The sequence below is a fragment of the Schistocerca americana genome, chromosome 4 (assembly GCF_021461395.2).
Source record: "Schistocerca americana isolate TAMUIC-IGC-003095 chromosome 4, iqSchAmer2.1, whole genome shotgun sequence".
NCBI lineage: Eukaryota > Metazoa > Arthropoda > Insecta > Orthoptera > Acrididae > Schistocerca > Schistocerca americana.
In genome coordinates this window covers 263070415-263091091 of record NC_060122.1, presented here as the reverse complement: position 1 = coordinate 263091091, position 20677 = coordinate 263070415, and the positions used below count along the sequence as shown (strand labels likewise).

At 44.4% G+C, this 20677-nt stretch overlaps 1 protein-coding gene across 2 annotated transcripts in view; it reads left to right on the top strand.

The window, feature by feature from the left end:
* The window catches only part of LOC124612570 (uncharacterized protein C6orf132 homolog), a 284388-nt gene that overhangs the window by 34838 nt on the left and 228873 nt on the right, over positions 1-20677 (top strand). The window lies entirely within an intron of this gene.

Below are 20677 nucleotides of genomic sequence, written 5' to 3'. Positions count from 1 at the left end.
GACATCTAAGTCTACGTCACCTACATGATTAGTCTGCGATTTACAAATAACTGCCTGGTAGAGGGTTTATCGAACTGCTGTCAATCTGTTTCTCTACAGTTCCACTCTCGAACAGCAACCAGGAAAAACAAACACTTATATCATTCCGTGAGAGCTCTGATCTCTTTTATTTTGTCATGATCATCATTACTCCCTATGTAGGTAGGCACCAACAAAATATTTTCACGCTGTGAGGAGAGCAAGTAGGTGATTGAAATGTCATGAGAAGATCCTACTGCAACGAAAAAGACTTTTGTTTTAATGGCTGTCACCCCAAATCGTATGTCACACTCGTGGTACTCTCGCGCCAATTTCGCGATAATAATGCGGAGTCCGCCCTGATAGCTGAGTGATCAGCGTGATGGATTCCCGCGCTACGGTCCCGGGTTCGACTCCCGGCTGGGTCTGGGATTTTCTCCGCTCAGGGACTGGATGTTGTGCTGTCTTCATCATCATTTCATCCCCATCCGGCTCGCAGGTCGCCCAATCTGGCGTCGAATGTGATAAGACCTGCACTATGGCGGCCAGATCTGCCTCGCAAGGGGCCTCCCGGCCAATGACGCCAAACGCTCATTTCCATTTTCATCTGATGCGGAAAGCACATCGCAAGGCAATACTCCAGAACAGGGCATACAAGTTTAGTGCAGGCAGTCACTGTAGTAGACATGTTGCACTTTCTAAGTGTCGTGCCAATAAATCGCAGTCTTCGCTTTGCTTTCCTCACAAAATTATCTACGTGACCGTTCCAATTTAAGTTAAGTTAATGGTAATTGTGATCCCTAAGTTTTTTGATGAATTTGCAGCGTTTAGATTTGCGTTACTTATCGTGTAACCAAAATTCAGTGGTTTCCTTTTAGTCCTCATGTGGATGACTTCACACTTTTCATTATTCGCAGTCAATTGCCACTTTTTGCACCTTATGACTTTATAAGACGGTAAATGACAGCACCATCTACTAAAAATCTAAGAGCCTGCTCAGATTGTCTCTAAATAGTGTATGTAGTTCAGGAACAGGGCAAGGCCTATTGCACTTCCTTGGGAAACACAAAATACGAGAGCAGTTCAATAAGTAATGCAACACATTTTTTTTCTCGGCCAATTTTGGTTGAAAAAACCGGAAATTTCTTGTGGAATATTTTCAAACATTCCCGCTTCGTCTCGTATAGTTTCATTGACTTGCGACAGGTGGCAGCGCTGTACGGAGCTGTTAAAATGGCGTCTGTAACGGATGTGCGTTGCAAACAACGGGCAGTGATCGAGTTTCTTTTGGCGGAAAACCAGGGCATCTCAGATATTCATAGGCGCTTGCAGAATGTCTACGGTGATCTGGCAGTGGACAAAAGCACGGTGAGTCGTTGGGCAAAGCGTGTGTCATCATCGCCGCAAGGTCAAGCAAGACTGTCTGATCTCCCGCGTGCGGGCCGGCCGTGCACAGCTGTGACTCCTGCAATGGCGGAGCGTGCGAACACACTCGTTCGAAATGATCGACGGATCACCATCAAACAATTCAGTGCTCAACTTGACATCTCTGTTGGTAGTGCTGTCACAATTGTTCACCAGTTGGGATATTCAAAGGTTTGTTCTCGCTGGGTCCCTCGTTGTCTAACCGAACACCATAAAGAGCAAAGGAGAACCATCTGTGCGGAATTGCTTGCTCGTCATGTGGCTGAGGGTGACAATTTCTTGTCAAAAATTGTTACAGGCGATGAAACATGGGTTCATCACTTCGAACCTGAAACAAAACGGCAATCAATGGAGTGGCGCCACACCCACTCCCCTACCAAGAAAAAGTTTAAAGCCATACCCTCAGCCGGTAAAGTCATGGTTACAGTCTTCTGGGACGCTGAAGGGGTTATTCTGTTCGATGTCCTTCCCCATGGTCAAACGATCAACTCTGAAGTGTATTGTGCTACTCTTCAGAAATTGAAGAAACGACTTCAGCGTGTTCGTAGGCACAAAAATCTGAACGAACTTCTCCTTCTTCATGACAACGCAAGACCTCACACAAGTCTTCGCACCCGAGAGGAGCTCACAAAACTTCAGTTGACTGTTCTTCCTCATGCACCCTACAGCCCCGATCTCGCACCATCGGATTTCCATATGTTTGGCCCAATGAAGGACGCAATCCGTGGGAGGCACTACGCGGATGATGAAGAAGTTATTGATGCAGTAGGACGTTGGCTCCGACATCGACCAGTGGAATGGTACCGTGCAGGCATACAGGCCCTCATTTCAAGGTGGCGTAAGGCCGTAGCATTGAATGGAGATTACGTTGAAAAATAGTGTTGTGTAGCTAAAAGATTGGGGAATAACCTGGTGTATTTCAATGCTGAATAAAACAACCCCTGTTTCAGAAAAAAATGTGTTGCATTACTTATTGAACTGCCCTCGTATTACTCCTGTTTTACGCCATGACTTTCCGTCAGTTACTATGAACTGTGACCTATGACAGGAAAGCACGAATCTAGTCCCACAATTGAGAAGGTATTCAACAGGTATGCAACGATGTCAGAAGCCTTCTGGAATTCAATGAAATAGGATTCAGTTTGACATCCCCTGTCGACAGCACTCATTATTTCGTGAGAGTAAAGAGCTAGTTGTGTTTCACAAGAAGGGTATTTTCTGAATCCGTGCTGGGTGTTTATCAATTAATCGTTTTCATGGAGGTAATCCATAATATTCGTACTGTATTCCAAAATCCTGCCGCAAATAGCCGTTACTGATGTTGGTCAGTAATACAGCGGAGTACACCTATATCCTTTCCTCAGTAGCGGTGTGACTTTTGCAACTTTCCATTCTTCTGACGAGCCAGCCGTTGCATATGATAAGTAAGTGTGGTGCAATTGTATCAGCATACTCTGAAAGGAACATGACTGGTATACGGTCTGCACCGGACGTCTTGCCTTTATTGGGTTAAGCTTCTTCGCTACACCGTGGACATTCACTTCCAGGTTACTCATTTTGGCAGTTGTATCGATTTCTGGACTTTTTACTTCGTCTTCGTTGATGAAGAAATTTCGGAAAGACGCGGTTAGTAACTCAGCTTTAGTGGCACTGTTATCTGTTACTTCACCAGTGTTATTGCTCAGTCAAGATAGTGATTGTATTTCACCTCTAATGTACTTTACACACGACCAGAATCGCTTTGGGTTTTCTCCAGATTTCACGTCGGAGTTATGGTTTGGATGCTAATGAAAGCATTTCGCAGAGCACTTTGCGCTAAATTACGATCTTCTGTAAAAATCTGTCAATCTTGCGGGTTTTGCGTTCTTTTAAAATTGGCTTTCTTTTTTCGTTTCTTCTGGAATAATGGTACAGTGGACTGGTGGGGAACGTGAGGACAGGCGTATTCATTGTCATACCTGTATCAAGGTTGCGATTGAGCAAGTCTGACCACCAAAAGGGAGAATCGCGGGTATTGTGCACCAACCTTATTTAAGACCTTCACATATGCGCCTGACATCGGAAATGAAATAATGGATTCCCTGCTACAATGTGTCTGAAACTGCACCACTGGCTACCAGCAGCGAGACTGGGAAATGACCATCGGTTCATAACTTTACGCTAACATCACAATACAAACGGCTGGACTTGGATTGATGAAGTGAACGGGAAGCATGGACTGCTGACGAGTGGCGTCACGTTGTATTCAACAATGAACAGCATTTCTGTGGATGACCACTGTCAGCGAATATGGCAGAGACCTGGTGAGGCGGCCGCTGTGGCCGTGCGGTTCTAGGCGCTACAGTCTGGAGCCGAGAGCCCGCTACGGTTGCAGGTTCGAGTCCTGTCTCGGGCATGGATGTGTATGATGTCCTTAGGTTAGTTAGGTTTAATTAGTTCCAAGTTCTAGGCGACTGATGACCTCAGACGTTAAGTCGCATAGTGCTCAGAGCCATTTGAACCATCTTCCGTCACGTAGTGTATATTGCAATTATCATGTATTTTGGTATATTCAGCACTTACATGCTACGTTACACGATACCGCTGGGCAGAGCCTGATAGCGAAGCGCAATAATTTAAATAGATTAACCCAGTAATATGTTGCTGCGTTGAAAGTGGTGAAATGCGGTACTATCACAAAAACAACAACAGACACTGAACCATGGACGGTCTAAGCACGTTATTATCTTGCAAATCGAACTGAAAATTGCATCAGGGCGACAGATCTGTCGTAGTTACTCAAGAGAGACCTCAAAATAGTCGTATCGCTCTCTTCAGTCTTCTAACAAACAGAACGCTATCACGTAGATGTGTAGAACACTAACACGTACTAGACATCTTCACGCTGTACTTAATACCCAAGAGCAAGAATAAAATAAGCTGTACATTTATCTTAGCTCGCTGATAAAATCGCCGTTGAACGCCAGCTAAAATCACTTCCACCACCTCTCCCCTCCTCTTTCGCAAGTTGATGAAACTCTGTTGCAAATAAATATTCACCAATCTTCCACGGCGACGTTGACGTTTCTCAGCGGCGCCCATTTAAGATGTGGACGTTTATGATAGTTTATGATAGTTTCTCCGTCTGAATCCAAGCAGAGTAGTATTACACTGAAGAGCCAAAGATACTGGTACACCTGTCTAATATGGTGTAGGGCCTTCGCGAGCACGCACAAGTGCCACAATACGATGTGACACGGACTCAACTAAAGTCTGAAGTAGTGATGGATGGAACTGACACCACGAATCCTGCAGAGATCCCCATAAATCCGTAAGAGTACGAGGGGGTGGAGACTCTTCTGAGTAGCAACTGCAAGGTATCCCAGACACTCTCAACAATGTTCATGTCTGGGGAAGTTGGTGGCCTGCGGAAGCGTTTAAACTCAGAAGAGTGTTTCTGGAGCCACTCTGTAGCAATTCTGGACGTGTGGGGTGTCGCTGGAATTGTCCAGATCCTTCAGAACGCACAATGGATGTTGAAGGTGATCAGACGGGATACTTTCGTACGTGTCACCTGTCAGAGGCGTATCTAGACGTATCAGGGGCCCCCTATAGCTTCAACTGCGCACGCTCCATACAATTACAGAGCCTCCACCAGATTGAACAGTCCAGTGCTGACATGCAGGGTGTATGGATTCATGAGATTGTCTCCACACCAAGACACGTCCTTCCGCTCGATGCAATTTGAAATGAGAAACGAGACTGATCCGACTAGGCAAAGTGTTTCCAATCAACAACAGACCGGTGTCGGTGTTGACTGGCCCAGGCAAGTCGTAAAGTTTTGTGTCCTGCAGTCATCGAATATACACGAGTGAGCCTTCGTCTACGAAAGCCAATATCACGATGTTTCGTTGAATAGTTCGCACGCTGACACTTCAAATCTGCAGCAGTTTGCAGAAGGGTTGCTCTTCCGTTACATTGAAGGATTCTCTTCAGTCGTCGTTGCTCCCGTTCTTGCAGGGTCTTTTTCTGGCCGCAGCGATGTCGTAGATTTGATGTTTTACCGGATTCCTGATATTCAAGGTACACTCATGAAATGGTCGCACGGGAAAATTCCCACTTCATCGCTACGTCGGCGATGCTATGACCCATCGCTCGTGCTCTGGCTAAAACACCACGTTCAAACTCACTTAAATCTGATAACCTGCCATTATAGCAGTAGTAACAGATCTAGCAACTGCGCCAGACACTTGTCTTCTATAGGCGTTGCCAACCACAGCACTGTATTCTTCCTGTTTACATACCTCTGTATTTTAATACACATGTCTATACCAGTTTCTTTGGCGCTTCAGTGTATTATATTATGATATCTTTCTGTATTAATTCATTTTCCCTGTAGTATCCACACTAAACTTTTCCAACAGTCCCCCTACTGCAAGTCTTTCGTCAGTAACAGCAAAATCAGTCGTTATAATTATCAGAGCAGATAGATTAGTCATATTGGATTTATGAAGATTTTTCTTTGCAAAAACCTACGTCAGTTCCGGAGAGTTATTGTTTGAACGTTGTAGCTGTTACAAGAGTGTAATAAACAAATCTGTCGGAAATATTTCAGCAGTTGTATAAAAAGGGGTAAATTGGTATCCATTAACACTTTCACCAGCAATTTTTTTTCGGAATGAAAGATATGAATATTTGACTATTTTAATTAATATAGTAGTCGGAAGAAACAATATGAGACATGTATTTCCCACCTTTTCGGTGTCTTGCACCGGCAGGTCTAGGACTTTCTCGGTTTATTTGTGGGTACCCACAGGATTTCAGAAGACGATGTGCCAGAACTACAAGACCTTCAGAAAACAGACACACATCAGAGTTCAGAGCATCTCATCAATTTTCTGATTCACATTACAGGTGCTCAACATGGAAACCGTTCGTGATCAACACGTGCGCGAAATTCATTAACACGAATTGGCGGTAAGGTGTGACAGCAAACTACCCCTTTCGAAACTGTAGCTGTCTCCCACTCCGACGCTTAACTTTGAAATGTGGCTCAAAGATGCCTACAACCTTTCTCTGTAATGGAGCAAAAGTGTGGTACATCAGCAGCACCACTGCATGTGGTCTCACTCCTATGGAGTGTAGTGCGACCGCAGTTTTGGCTCTAGTGCATAAGGAAGAATTACTAGGGATCGTTGAAAATCATTTGAAGAAATCTGAAAGTAACGCGACGCATCGAAGACTGCTTATACCGTTTCAGTGCTCCTGTTTCACGCTTGCTGTCATTTCATCGCGGAGGGGTGCGACATTGACAAGTACCTGAATAAAACGGGAAAGGGTCCCTGTAAGGCTCCCCAGTTCACTGATTACCTTGGTGGTACCCCCGACCTCCTTCACACACACACGTTTACTGAGAATTTTAACAATTGGCCTGTACATAGAAAACATTCGAAGTAGTGATAGGCTCCTGCAGGAAGACATTTGGCATCGGAGGCGTGTCAAGGAGAAGTTTAAGGGCAACGGAGGGCCTTTCTGTGATGCAACCGTAATTAATATAGTGAAAACTTGGCTATGAGCACAGGACAAGAGCTTTAACCAACAGCAAATACGTGCTCTTTCACAAAGCTGGCGTAATGTTATACAGCGGCATGGAGATTACACAAACAAATAGCTCGTGTAAGAGAGATGTTGACTGATATTGCCACCAAATTGTAACTCTGAAAAACGTATTTTGGGACTTTGTTTTTCGAACGAACGTTATATAACTGGAACAAAGCAACTCTGATAACTTAGTTCTGGGCGGTGCTACCACTCATTTTTGAGTAGTAGGTAAACTATGCAACTCTGCAAGCGACAAATACGAACGATACCTGCACAACAAGGAACGCAACAATAACAACAACTTAGCGGATTTCATGCTCTCCTTCCTCCTTGTCTGTACCCTCAAATACAGTTCCCTCCTAACATCGGTCACACTTGAGAGATCATAGATTCATAATTAACTATACATAAGACACTAATTTTTAAATGAAGAACTGGTCGTTTGCATCCGAACAAACTCTAAATATGAGAGAAACAAACTAAAACTTCACATTTATATGCCCAGTATCTTCAAAATACAAACAAGCAAGGAAAAATTTATATGTATATCGTTAGACGAGAAGATGCCTTAAGTTTCGATTTCATCATTAGCTGTTCGACCCTGTATTTAGTTACAGGCGTGAAATATCTACGGTAATCCAGACGCGTAGACTGTTGGAAAGACAGTTGGAAAAGTTCGGTTCAATGAAAGAATCTTGTAAAAAAAAAAAAAAATAATCCCTCTACGAAGCAAAACACTTACAATACTGCCTGCAGCAAAACAGATTTTCTACTGGGATTTTGTGGTTTTAACTGATATCGGACTACGCAGTACCCTGAATATTATGAACAAGTTTAGTTCGAGTACCGTGATGGACCTTAGAATGGAACACGAGTTCCGTAGTCGTATTGCTCTTCATACTGGAAGACAGCATTTCGGATGAGTCGAGCGCTTGTCATGGGTTAATTCGGAGGCTCCACTTTCCATTAGTTTCGCACCAAACGTTTTTCTTCATTCTATGAAGGTGACCAAAGAATTTAAAATTTTGTTTCTTAATTTGCTCCAATCATTGCTAATTATTCTGGTAGAGTCTATGGACACATTATTTTACGAAGCCTATTCCTTTGAAACAATCCTGCTTTTCTCAACCATACCTTTCTCTCTACCCGGGAGGTTTCACTTGTAATAAGAAGAGTCCTGACATGGGCTCCTATATTTGAAGGCTGTATGTTGTACGAAAAGCAACAGCATCGGTACTGCTTTGCACCCATACTTCTAAATCCACTGTCTTCGGAAGCTACAACTGTTAACTATTTAGTAGGTATACAGGACGAACAAAAGTTTTCTTTTGACATCATTGCTACGGCGTACATGCATTGTAGCACGACTTTGATGCAGATATATAACCGCCAACAGGTAGGCAAGGCGTTAGTGTTCCATTCGTGTCTTTCCAATGTGGGCGCAATAAATGTGGGAACGTGAGCTATGGCGACGTTTTTACCAAATGCGTTCAGATAGGGTCAACGTGCTGTTATTCCTTACTTGATTGCCGAAAGACAAACACCGGTACACATCCACTGGAGAATGAAGAATGCCAATGTATGGAGCAGCGTGCCTGTCGAGAACCACCGTTCTGGAATGATTTACCATGTTATGACCTGATCATGATTTTATACAAGACGCTTCGATCAAGGAGGCTAGGCTGATCCCTTACGGACCTATTTTGAGGCAAGAGGATCCACCCTATAGTTCTGACCTCCCCCCCACCCTATGTAGTTGTCATGCCTACGGTCTCTTAAAATTGCCTTGAGGGGTCAGCAATTTCTGTTGGAATAGAATGTGCAGCAGGCTCTTACGGATGTCTTCACGCAGTAGGACAGATTGTTTTACCAAACGCAAACTGTCAACCTGCTGCGTCAGTGGAATGATTGCCTCAATGCTCAAGGCAATATGGTATGATTCGCATACGGATTCTGGACTGTACGGGCTTCGAAAGGGAACATTTTTATCACCCTTTATAGCCAAGTCTTTTCTTAGGTGACATCTAGCTGTTTTGGTGCTTATAATGACGCTCAGTTTCACCTTGTAAGTATGGTTCAGTTGGGAAACGTATAAATTTTGAAAGATAGTGGTAGAGACGTAAATTCTCAATGAGTTTCAGATGTCAGCGTAGTTAAAAAAAGTTTCGATGGTGCTGAGTCACAGACATGCGGTACGTTTTGAAAGAATAGTCCGACTTGTTTACGTGCTTTGCTCTAAGAACTTAGCATTGTACTCGATAATGGCTTAAAAGCCGATATCTAGAAAGTACAGATGAAAAATATAGTAAATTACTGTCAAATTGAGGTTTATTCTTTAAAAAAATTAGCATATTTGTTCAAACTACGACAGGGGCATGTTTGTGCCTTTAAAATGATGGGGTGTTCGCCTGTCGAAATATCGACGATTGTCGAAGACGTCATCCGGCTGCATTCTCGTTTTATAGAGGTGGAGCCCCTCCACGCCCACACCGGCATGATGGCCAACACAAAATGTCTACTGCCATCTCTGCATAGGGGTTAGTATTCACTAAAGTGAGGTGTCGCAAGATGTGGGTACTGCGATGTTTGCGTACGTCTGGTTAGGATTAACCATTAATACGCGCTCATCTGGAGATAGATTGGTCGAAATCTGACGAAGGGTAGTGGTTTGAAGGACAGAGGAAAAAAAGTGCCAAAGCAAGAGCCAAGGAAAAAAAACCTCTGCGAAAGTTAGGTCGGGCGGCAAGAGCAGTAGCGGTTGTCTTGCTGCCTGCGATAGGTTGTGCAAGGATAGGCTTTGTTAGTAGTGGGTATCATGCATGTCGATACCTTGACGTTGTGCGTTTGTGCTGCTCGGCGGCTGGCGCTGGGTGCTGGTACAGAGTCATCGTTCAGCGTCCTGCAACCTGCAACAGTTAGGTTTGTTATCGGTCTTGTGTCCGATAGGTCATATACCGGAGGCACAGTGTGAGGGAGTGTTGGCAGATTGTTCGTGCGTCTGTGGGCGAGCTCGTCGGTGTCCCTGCTGTGGCCTGTTGGTCGGCTCTAATAGCAGCTGGTTGTTATCAGTCAGTGTTGCTGATATGCAGGGGCTTACCGGCGTTTGTCGCTGTTTGCGTATGTTAGTTTACCATAGGTGGTTATGCCCTAGCTAGCAGTGTCTTTGGCTGCTTGTGTTTCCACCTGTGGTTGTGATCGTAGTTTCCCAGAGTGAGGATGAAAGGATTGTTCGAGTGTCTCGAGTTCCTGCATAGTCGTGTGGCGCGTTTCTTGAATACTTCCTTGAGGGTATCAAGGAGGTATTCATGGTGAAGATCCACGGTGCGTGTGTAGCGTGGAGCATTGCTGATGATTCGTAGCACCTTGTTCTGTATGATCTGCAGGCGGCGCAGTCGTGTGGGAGCTGCATAGCCCCAGACGGGAGCTGCGTACGTCATCAGAGGTCTAATCAGTGTCATGTATAAGGACCTCGACACCCTCCTATTCAGTGTGCTTTCCCTGTTGAGCATTGGGTAGAGCTGTTTGAGCCTCGCGTGCGCTCGGTTGGCAACGTATTCGATGTGGTCCCCCCATGTAAGTTTCCGGTCCAGCCAGACACCAAGGTATCTGACTTTCTCCCGGAAACGTATTGGGCGTGTATGTAGTGTTATCGGTCTACAGTGTTGGTGTTTGCGCAGTAGTTTCGGTCTGCGTGTGAACAGAACTGCTTCGCACTTGTCGACGTTTACTTTAATACGCCATCGCTCCAGCCAAGGCTCAGCTGTTCTGAGTTGATGTTAGACGGTTTCCAGTCTTGCGTGAGGATGGCTGTGTCATCCGCGTAGACGGCTAACGTCGTGTTTCGTGTCGCTGGGAAGTCATTAATGTACAGTTTAAACAAGATGGGCCCTAGGATGCTTCCTTGGGGTATTCCAGCTTGGATACCGTGTTGTGTTGATTGTTTATCCTGCACGTTAGTGTTGAAACATCTGTTCGTGAGATATGAGTGTATGAGACGTACGAGTCCGTCCGGGAAACCAGCTTCGCTTAGTTTGCGTATGAGTCCGTTGTGCCAGAGACGATCGAAAGCCTTTTCGATGTCTAGGAACACGGCCCCTGTGGCTTTGTTCATGTTGTAGCCGTTTGTTATATGTTCTACTACGCGGAGGAGTTGTTGTGTTGTCGAGTGGTGATTCCTAAAGCCGAATTGCTGCGGTCTTAGGGTGTCGTTGGCGATGCAATGCCTAGTGATACGTTTTAGTATTACCTTCTCAACAATCTTGCTGAGCGAGCACAGCAGACTGATAGGTCTCGTAGGCTGTCTGGATGTTTTATACGTCGGAAGAGACTCGAGTTACACTTCAACAAATTTGCCAACAGATTTTTATATCCGTATTGTAGTCAACAACCGTTCGCATTCTGATATTTCCTCTACTGCGTAGGTATCATGACTCTTTCCAATCGCAGGTTCGAATCCTGCCTTGGGCATGGATGTGTGTGATGTCCTTAGGTTAGTTAGGTTTAAGTAGTTCTAAGTTCTAGGGGACTGATGACCTCAGATGTTAAGTCCCATAGTGCTCCGAGCCATTTGAACCATTTTTGACTCTTTCCAACTGCGTTACATAACTCGTGTGTTAAGCGTCTCATAGTGTTGAACCTTTCAATGTTTGTTGTTTCCCTAAATCACTTCTGACGAACGCCAGGATGATTATTTAGAATAATATCGCAGCTGATTGCTACTCCTTGCAATCATCAATAAAATCTGAGCGCAGGGTCCGGATCTCCCTAGCACTCCTTTACCTTTTCCGAAAACATGTGACTCACCACCATTCTGCGAGTTCTTGGAGACCTCGCGCATTTTGTCAATCGTGCCACTGCAGGAGGCTGAGGAGGATTCGGACCAAAGGCGAAGGAGATTGGGCTGAGATGTGACTCTATTGTGTGTGTGTGTGTGTGTGGGTGGGTGTGGGTGTGGGTGTAATAGACAGTGGAGGTGGGCAGGGATGGAGTAGACCTGTGCACGTGCCTGAGTGTGGGTATCTCTCCTCACACCCCTCCCCCCTCTCCCCATCCCTGCACCCCATCTCGTGGCCGCCAATTGATCCGCGTTCGGGCTTAGCCTCCGACCCAATCAGCCGCGGGAGGTCTCCAGTGCGAGCGCCACAGGTAGCTCCAGCCGCAGCGCCGCGCCGCTCGGCCTGATAAGCCACACGGACGCGGCAATGAAAGCAGCCCGCTGCCGCGCGCTGCGCCGCTGTGTGACAGAAAGCTATCAGCCGGCCGGATCAATTGGAACCCAGCGCGCAGGCGGTCGCGATACGCCATTGACTGCGAGAGCTGCCCCCTCCTGCCGCCCGGTGTAAATACTGGCTCTTCTGCCTTTATTACTCGCCGGGAGAGAGAGAGGAACTGCTCCGGTACCCTCTCGTAACACATTCCTCATTCCTTCTATTTACTTTTACGGCACGTTCTCGCTTTGTTGCTGAAGCAAATTAATTAATTACTCACTGAAATACAACTGCAGCCAATCACAAGGTCTCTCTCTCTCTCTCTCTCTCTCTCTCTCTCTCTCTCTCTCTCTCTCCCTCTCTCTCTCTGTCTCCCTCCCTCCTCCACCCTAGACTTACAAAATTACAGAAAACTGTGGAGACCCTCTCCAAGTACCTCCACATCGATTTTCCACTGCAGTTGCCTGTGTGTAATTTACGAGCGTTCTCCATATGTGTCTTCTCTGAGGACTGGTCTATGGCGCCTTGTCACGGTTCGCACGGCTCCCTCCGTCAGAGATTCGAATCCTCCCTCGGGTGTGTGTGTGTGTGTGTGTGTGTGTGTGTGTGTGTGTGTGGGTGGGTGGGTGGGTGGGTGTGTCTGTGTGTTGTCTGTAGTGTAAGTTAGTTTAAGTTGGATAAAGTAGTGTGTAAGCTTAGGGACCGATGACCTCAGCAGTTTTGTCTCACAGAACTTACCACAAATTTCCAGTTTCTGAGGTCTGCATCCCAGCTAAGTCCTGTTATTGCGCTATCAACCTACCTTCACTTGGTCCACACATCTGTTCCTTGGTCTTCTTACAGGACTTCTACCAGTCATGTTTGTGTAGCCATTGTTTTGCTACGTTCATGCAGCCATTTATTTGAGATGGTCAAACCATCTGAAATGGGCCTTGTCACTTTTTCTTTAAAGCATACGTATACTTCAGATTCTTCCGTTATATCTTTCGTTCCTTTCTAGTTGACTGGCACATAATCTGTTAGAACTTTATTTATGCAGCTCATTGTTTGTTATCGAGCTGTTTAGACGTTGTGCAAAAAAATGGCTCTAGTTACTGTAGAACTTAACATCTGAGGTCATCAGTCCCCTAGACTTAGAACTACTTAAACCTAAGTAACCTAAGGCCATCACACACATCCATGCCCGAGGAAGGATTCGAACCTGCGACCGTAGCAGCTGCGCGGTTTCGATTTGAAGCGCCTAGAGCCGCTCGGCCACGGCGGCCGGCGGGGTTCTTGGAACTTTGCAATTACGCGTCCTTGGAATAGTTTACATCTACACTACAAGCCATTAAAACTGCTACACCAAGAAGAAATGCAGATGATAAACGGGTATTCATTGGACAAATATATTATACTAGAACTGACATGTGATTACATTTTCACGCAATTTGGGTGCATAGATCCAGAGAAATCAGTACCCAGAACAACCACCCCTGGCCGTAATAACGGCCTTGATACGCCTGGGCATTGAGTCAAACAGAGCTTGGATGGCGTGTACAGGTACAGTTGCCCATGCAGCTTCAACACGAAACCACAGTTCATCAACAGTAGTGACTGGCGTACTGTGACGAGCCAGTTGCTCGGCAACCACTCACCAGACGTTTTCAATTAGTGAGCCATCTGGAGAATGTGCTGGCCAGGGCAGCAGTCGAACATTTTCTGTATCCATAAAGGCCCGTACAGGGCCTGCAACATGCGGTCGTGCATTATCCTCCTGAAATGTAGTGTTTCGCAAGGATCGAATGAAGGGTAGAGCCACGAGTCGTAACACATCTGAAATGTAACGTCCATTGTTCAAAGTGCCGTCATTGCGAACAAGAGGTGACCGAGACATGTGAAGAATGGCACCTCATACCATCACGCTGCGTGATACGCCAGTATGGCGATGACGAATACACGCTTCCAGTGTGCGTTCACCGCTATGTCGCCAAACACGGATGCGACCATCATGATGCTGTAAACAGATCCTGGATTTATCTGAAGAAATGAGGTTTTGCCATTCGTGCACCCAGGTTTGTCGTTGAGTACACCATCGCAGGCGCTCCTGTCTGTGATGCAGCATCAAGGGTAACCGCAGCCATGGTCTCCGAGCTGATAGTCCATGCTGCTTCAAACGTCGTCGAACTGTTCGTGAAGATGGTTGTTGTATTGCAAACGTCCCCATCTGTTGACTCAGGGATCGAGATGTGGATGCACGATCCGTTACAGCCATGCGGTTAAGATGCCTGTCATTTCGATTGCTAGTGATACGAGGCCGTTGGGATCCAGCACGGTGTTCCTTATTACCCTCCTGAACCCACCGATTCCATATTCTGCAAATAGTCATTGGATCTCGACCAACGCGAGCACGTCGCGATACGATAAACCGCAATCGCGATAGGCTACAATCCCACCATTATTAAAGTTGGAAACGTGATGGTACGCATTTCTCCTCCTTACACGAGGCATCATAACAACGTTTCACCACGCAACGCCGGTCAACTGCTGTTTGTATATGAGAAATCGGTTGGAAAATTTCCTTATGTCAGTACGTTGTAGGTGTCGCCACGAGCGCCAACCTTGTGTGAATGCTCTGAAAAGCTAATCATTAGCGTATCACAGCATCTTCCTCCTGTCGGTTACATTGCGCTTCTGTAGCACGTCGTCTTCGTGGTGTAGCAATTTTAATGACCTGTAGTGTATGTTAGAGTCTGGCGGTCCAGTTCTTTCAACATGTCACTCTCCTGCAGATCAAACGAACATGTGACCATTCGTGGTGCCCTTGTCTGTATACGTTAAAACATCCGCTGTTATTTATATTTGTTAACGGTCCCACACTTCTGAGCAATATTCTAGGACGGGTCACGCGAGTGATTTCTAAGCGATGTGCTTTGTAGACTACTTGCATTTCCCCAGCATTCTACCAAGATATGAATAGCATTCTACAAAGATATGAAAGGCTGTGCGACATTTTTTAAAAAGTATCCTATATTTTTTATCTGATAATCTTCTTTGTCTCCTCAAAATTTGTTCAAAAACTTATGACTGCATACCATTTACATAAACATGAAGTTATTTAAAAATTTAAGACAAAAGTGACTGACTCTCATGTTCTGCGCACTCTGCTGGTTGGGGGTGTGTGACATAACGTGTTTATTTGCTGGAGTTGACAGTAATCAAGCGAAAACAGAAGGCAAATGCACATTGGTCGTTCAGTCAGTCGTCTTCATTTTGAGGTGTCTATTAGCGGAGTGTACACCAACGATATGAAGTCAGGAATGCTACACATTTATGGAGAATTTAAGTTAGCAAAACAGCAAAACTTAGAAGTACTGCATTACTGTACTAAACGGAGCTTTATCGCAAATTAGTATTTTACCAGCTTACATTCTTCATAGACGAGTAGTATTTCTACCTTCTCTTAGATGGTGTGTATTGTGCTCAAAGAAATCTTCAACCGAAGAGCGTTGACTGAATGACCGGTGTACATTTTCCTGTTTGTTTTCTGTCTTCTTCAACAAGTGGACAAGCTACGTCATATTGTGTGCTAGTAAAGAACAGTCAAATTGCAGTACGGTACCTTTTTAATAGAGTCATGTTTACGTGAATGATACGCTCTGACACGTTTTCAATCAGGTATTGAAAAGATGAAGTCGATCAACGAGTAAAACTGTAGGGCGCTGTTTGAAACAAAGGCAACGAATAAAGTTACAAGAAAGGCAGTCATGTAGTTGATGTCCCTATGGCAAATAAACATCATTTGCTTGATACATACTTTATATGTCTTCTGGACAAAAAGATATCTTAAAATTATGACCATATAGCAAAAATGATTTCAAAATTCTGAAGCAAGAACTTCATCAAGTACTGATATTACAAATATCATTTCCTTCTTAAAATTGTATGCCCTTATTATGCAATATGTCAGAGTCAGATAAAATATCATGACATGTTATCGGATCATATAGCAGTATAATAAAGATTTTAGCAGGTTTGTGGTGGTACAAATGTGTACTTCGTATCCGTCGTAAAAGTCTCTAAAGCGATATTCAATAACAACGTATTCAGTAATGTACTCCTCTTTAGCACATAACCTAGAATTCTGCAAGCTTGCTTCTTTGTTCCCTCTAACGTAAGTCTCATCTACAACAAAATAAGTAAGTCTTACAATTGCGAATGTCTCTGGTAAGTAATCTCATGGCAAATTCAAACTGTGTGCCGGACCGATATTCGAACTCGGGATCTTTCCCTTTCGCGGGCAAGTGCTCTATCAACTTTCTTTTTCGTATTTTGTTCGTTGTATTTGGTCGTAGCGGACGTCACAGGACATCCGTAGAAGTTCGTTGATGATCCTTTCACTGATTGCAACCAGCTCATTACTATCGCTGAAAGAGCTTCCTTGACACTTCTTTTACTTCCACTACGCTACCTTTCCCGATATGTAGCTGCTTGCACATCTAGTAATAGTCTTCAGGTTTATCATGCATGATCTGGAAAAATACCAAAACGGGGTTTATCATTTAACGACTTCAGAAGGTATATGTATTAGCCAATGAATATGAAACAGTATGTGGCTTCAACATTTTAGTTCACACGTAGGCTATGTGCTCAAGACCATGTGGTTTAACTGTTCACATAGATAGAACTGAGCCTTAGAGTTTGTATACACTGCTATTTTTTTTCTAGGGCGTTCCCTTTTTGATTCGATCAAATTACATGATGTTCGTTGCGAAACGAAATTCATTACGTAACATCTAAAAATTGTGCTAAAAGACTAACATAGTCTGAATATTTCCAAAATTACTATTAACAGTTTGCGATAAGTCGCATTTAGTGTAACATGGTACTGTTCGAAGGCAACTTATCATTTCGGCACGAACTCTTTATCTACAGCCGTAAATTATTCAGTCAGTCAGTGAGAAACGTCAAACAATATTTATAAAAGCCTGTTTCACAGTTGGTTGTGTTCCTAAGCTTGGTTTGTTTGCTCGTTTTGTAACATATAATACGTTAAGTGCCGGCCGGAGTGGCCGTGCGGTTCTAGGCGCTACAGTCTGGAGCCGAGCGACCGCTACGGTCGCAGGTTCGAATCCTTCCTTGGGCATGGATGTGTGTGATGTCCTTAGGTTAGTTAGGTTTAATTAGTTCTAAGTTCTAGGCGATTGATGACCTGAGCAGTTAAGTCGCATAGTGCTCAGAGCCATTTTTGAATACGTTTAGTGACTCTCCGCACCAGTGAAAATGATGTTGAGATTATACTGGCTGTATTTCTTAATATCCTCAGTTGTTAGTAGAATTTACTGTCCATACTCCAAAGAATACCTTCCTGATAAATAAACTCCGTTCTGGTAACACGACTGCGATTCGCTCACGCAGGAACTGTCTGGAAATACCAACGTCTACATGTCTGAAATGAGCACATGAATGTCCGTGAATAAAGCATGAGCAGGGCAGAACGGGAATGGGAAAAGTGAAGGATGGGACGACAAAAGTTTGAAATTAAATCCGTTATCCAATTACTGCGGAGAGGCTTGCACACAGCTATTGCTAAGCTCGCTGTTTTAGGAAAAGGAAAATTTGAAATTCGTGGCCTTTGTCCTCCGCGTGTAATTCATTTCTTGAGTGCGACAGCAGATCTCTCCACCTCTTTTCCTCTACAAATACATTTTCTTCTCTTTATTCCTACTTATAGGTCAACTGCGTCGTTCTCGTAGCTGTTACGCGTTTCTTTGTATTGCCCCAGTGGAATATAACTCAGTAACTTCAAACCATTGCAGATATTTCAAATAAATTTTTCAAATAAAAACAGTCCAAAGGAAGAGTGCGTTTCACTGGCCGGAAAGATTACAATTTCAAGTAATGTGCGACTCTTCTAGTTTTATGAGTTCCTGTATTGTGTTTTATCCATTTCAAACAACTGCACGGTTTGCTACACACAGAGGGCGGAATTTTGGAGTAGGCTGCGTTGACGTTGAGGAAATTGAAGACGGAACAGCTGGAAGGAAGTGGGCAGAGGACCTGTAACGGCTACCACAGAAACCTTTCGGCTAACTCTTGCTGTGACTTGGGGAAACCACGAAACACCTTAATGGGACACGAATCAGGAACTCTGGTTACGAATCCATAATTTTAACCACTGCGTCATATCGCTCCATTTCTGCACTAGGCCTCCTACATAAAATGTACTGTGGATTCCTTAGTAAGTCTTCACCCCCTCCGTGTCCTTCCGCACGAAACCGTATAACGTCTTTTACGTTGTCAGCTACCACTGCCCAGGATTTCTCTCATGTGAAACAGCTAAAAGTTTCTAAAGAAAAAAAATTGCCTTTTTCATGTCAGGCTGACAACAGAATAGATTCTGAGAACCAGGGAATTAGTAATTATGATGCTTTGCTTCAGGATGTAAACTTTTGATAAGTGGTGTAACGGTTGTTTCCATATCATGGTAAGATTCGAAATAACGCGAATGGTGAAATTCGGTGCGCTTTGTTTCGAATCTTATTTCTGTCAATATACTCCACGCTTTATCAATCAATGGGTCACAAATACTGGATTTGCCTTTCCTGTATGAAAATATTTCTTAAATAAATCAGATATTCGAGGGCTATTCGTTCATCAAGATCCGGTTTCTCGCGAAATGGAAACCAAAATGACAATCCAAAGAAGCTTTGCAGTCTTTTGGGGGCAATGTCTCTAGTACGCCCATCGGCCACGTCGCGTCACTCTTCTGAGTTCTGAGCACACAGTGAGTATGTCAATATGACTAGTAAATAGTGTCACTCGCGAAGTATGGGTGCCAGCTGAGAGATTTCGCCTGATTTTATGCAGCCTGCGTAGTGTAACTGTCTTGCATATCCTGCTTCATGACAGTTCTCGGGCTCACGCCACAGGGGCAATGGAAACTCTGTTGCACCATTTTCTGTGGGAAGTATTCGATAGCCCATTATACAGTCCTGACTTGGCTCCCTCTCATTTTCATCGCTGCTCTCATGACCCGCTGGCTAAGAAGACAGCATTTTGGCACGGACAACGAGCTCTAGACCAGCGTAGACAAGTGACAGAATGCACAAATGGTTGCCACGTGTGATGGGAGTATTTGAAAGTTGGTACAACGCCACAACAAATGTCTAAACCAGAAGGCGACTATGTAGAGTTGTAGTTGGAAGGTGTAGCTACCTGCTGCAAATAGAACATTTTTGATTTTCAGTTTGATTTTCATTTCGCAACGGGTCGGACGACCGTAATAAAGGAACAGTCCTCGTATTTTCCTATGAAAATGAAACAAAGTTAATATGTCTGTCAACATTTCCTTGTACGAATCAAGGTCCCACGTATCTATTTCTTGAGTTCAACCACCGTTGTTACTGGTACAGCATTCATAGCCTTCGCCAGGCTAAGAAGGGAAAAGTCGTACTGCGTTATACCATGTGCAGTCTTGCGAACAGAAGGGGCCGGCCGCGGCGGACGAGCGGTTCTAGGAGCTACAGTCTGGAACCGCGCGACCGCTACGGTCGCAGGTTCGAATCCTGCCTCGGGTATGGATGTGTGTGATGTCCTTAGGTTAGTTCGGTTTAAGTAGTTCTAAGTTCTAGGGGACTGATGACCTTAGAAATTTAGTCCCATAGTGCTCAGAGCCATTTGAACCATTTTTTTGGGACCAGAACGGTGTTTCGTTACCGGAATATCTAATTCAGTGAGGCAGAAATTCATTGTGTAAGCAGCAATGGAAAATGATGTTCCAGTAATGTTGTACATTGACGAGCATCGGGACTCCATGAAATTTGTGGGATAACGATCACAGCTACATCATACTCACATCACAGTTTCAACGTTGGCATTTTCTAATGCGACGTAGCACACTAAACAAAGGTCCTGTGAACCACCTTCACTTCGAACATCTGCTTGCAGCTGTTCAGTGTTCCTCGCCATAACGACAATTCACCATCCGTACCGAATGGTACATCGCATAGTATTTAAATAATTCAGTCGCAACCGAGTCCTCATCTCCAATGAGTTTTGCATTATTAACAAAAAAAAAAAAAAAAAGAATACACACCGCTCAGTATCCAAATGCTAATTGTTGCAAGATACTCACGTTGTTAACTCTGAATCTCTTCGATATTGGCAAAAGTTATGTAAAGCAAACGAGGTTTTACCCCTCTAATTTTTCTCATTTTTCCCAGTGGCACAGACAAATATACTGAAACGCACGATGTAGCCTCACAATGCTCTGCTATCCTACAGCTTTCCGGCGTTCTGATTTGAATACCCACTGAAATACAGTAACTGATGAACATGTATCATATCCCAGCACAAACATTTTTACTGGGCTGTCACCGTTTGTTAGAAACATCGATCTTAAGCCGAATTCGGTTAGCCCTGTACCTTGACAGAACCCTGTAAGTAGCACTCTGTTTGGTTCGTAA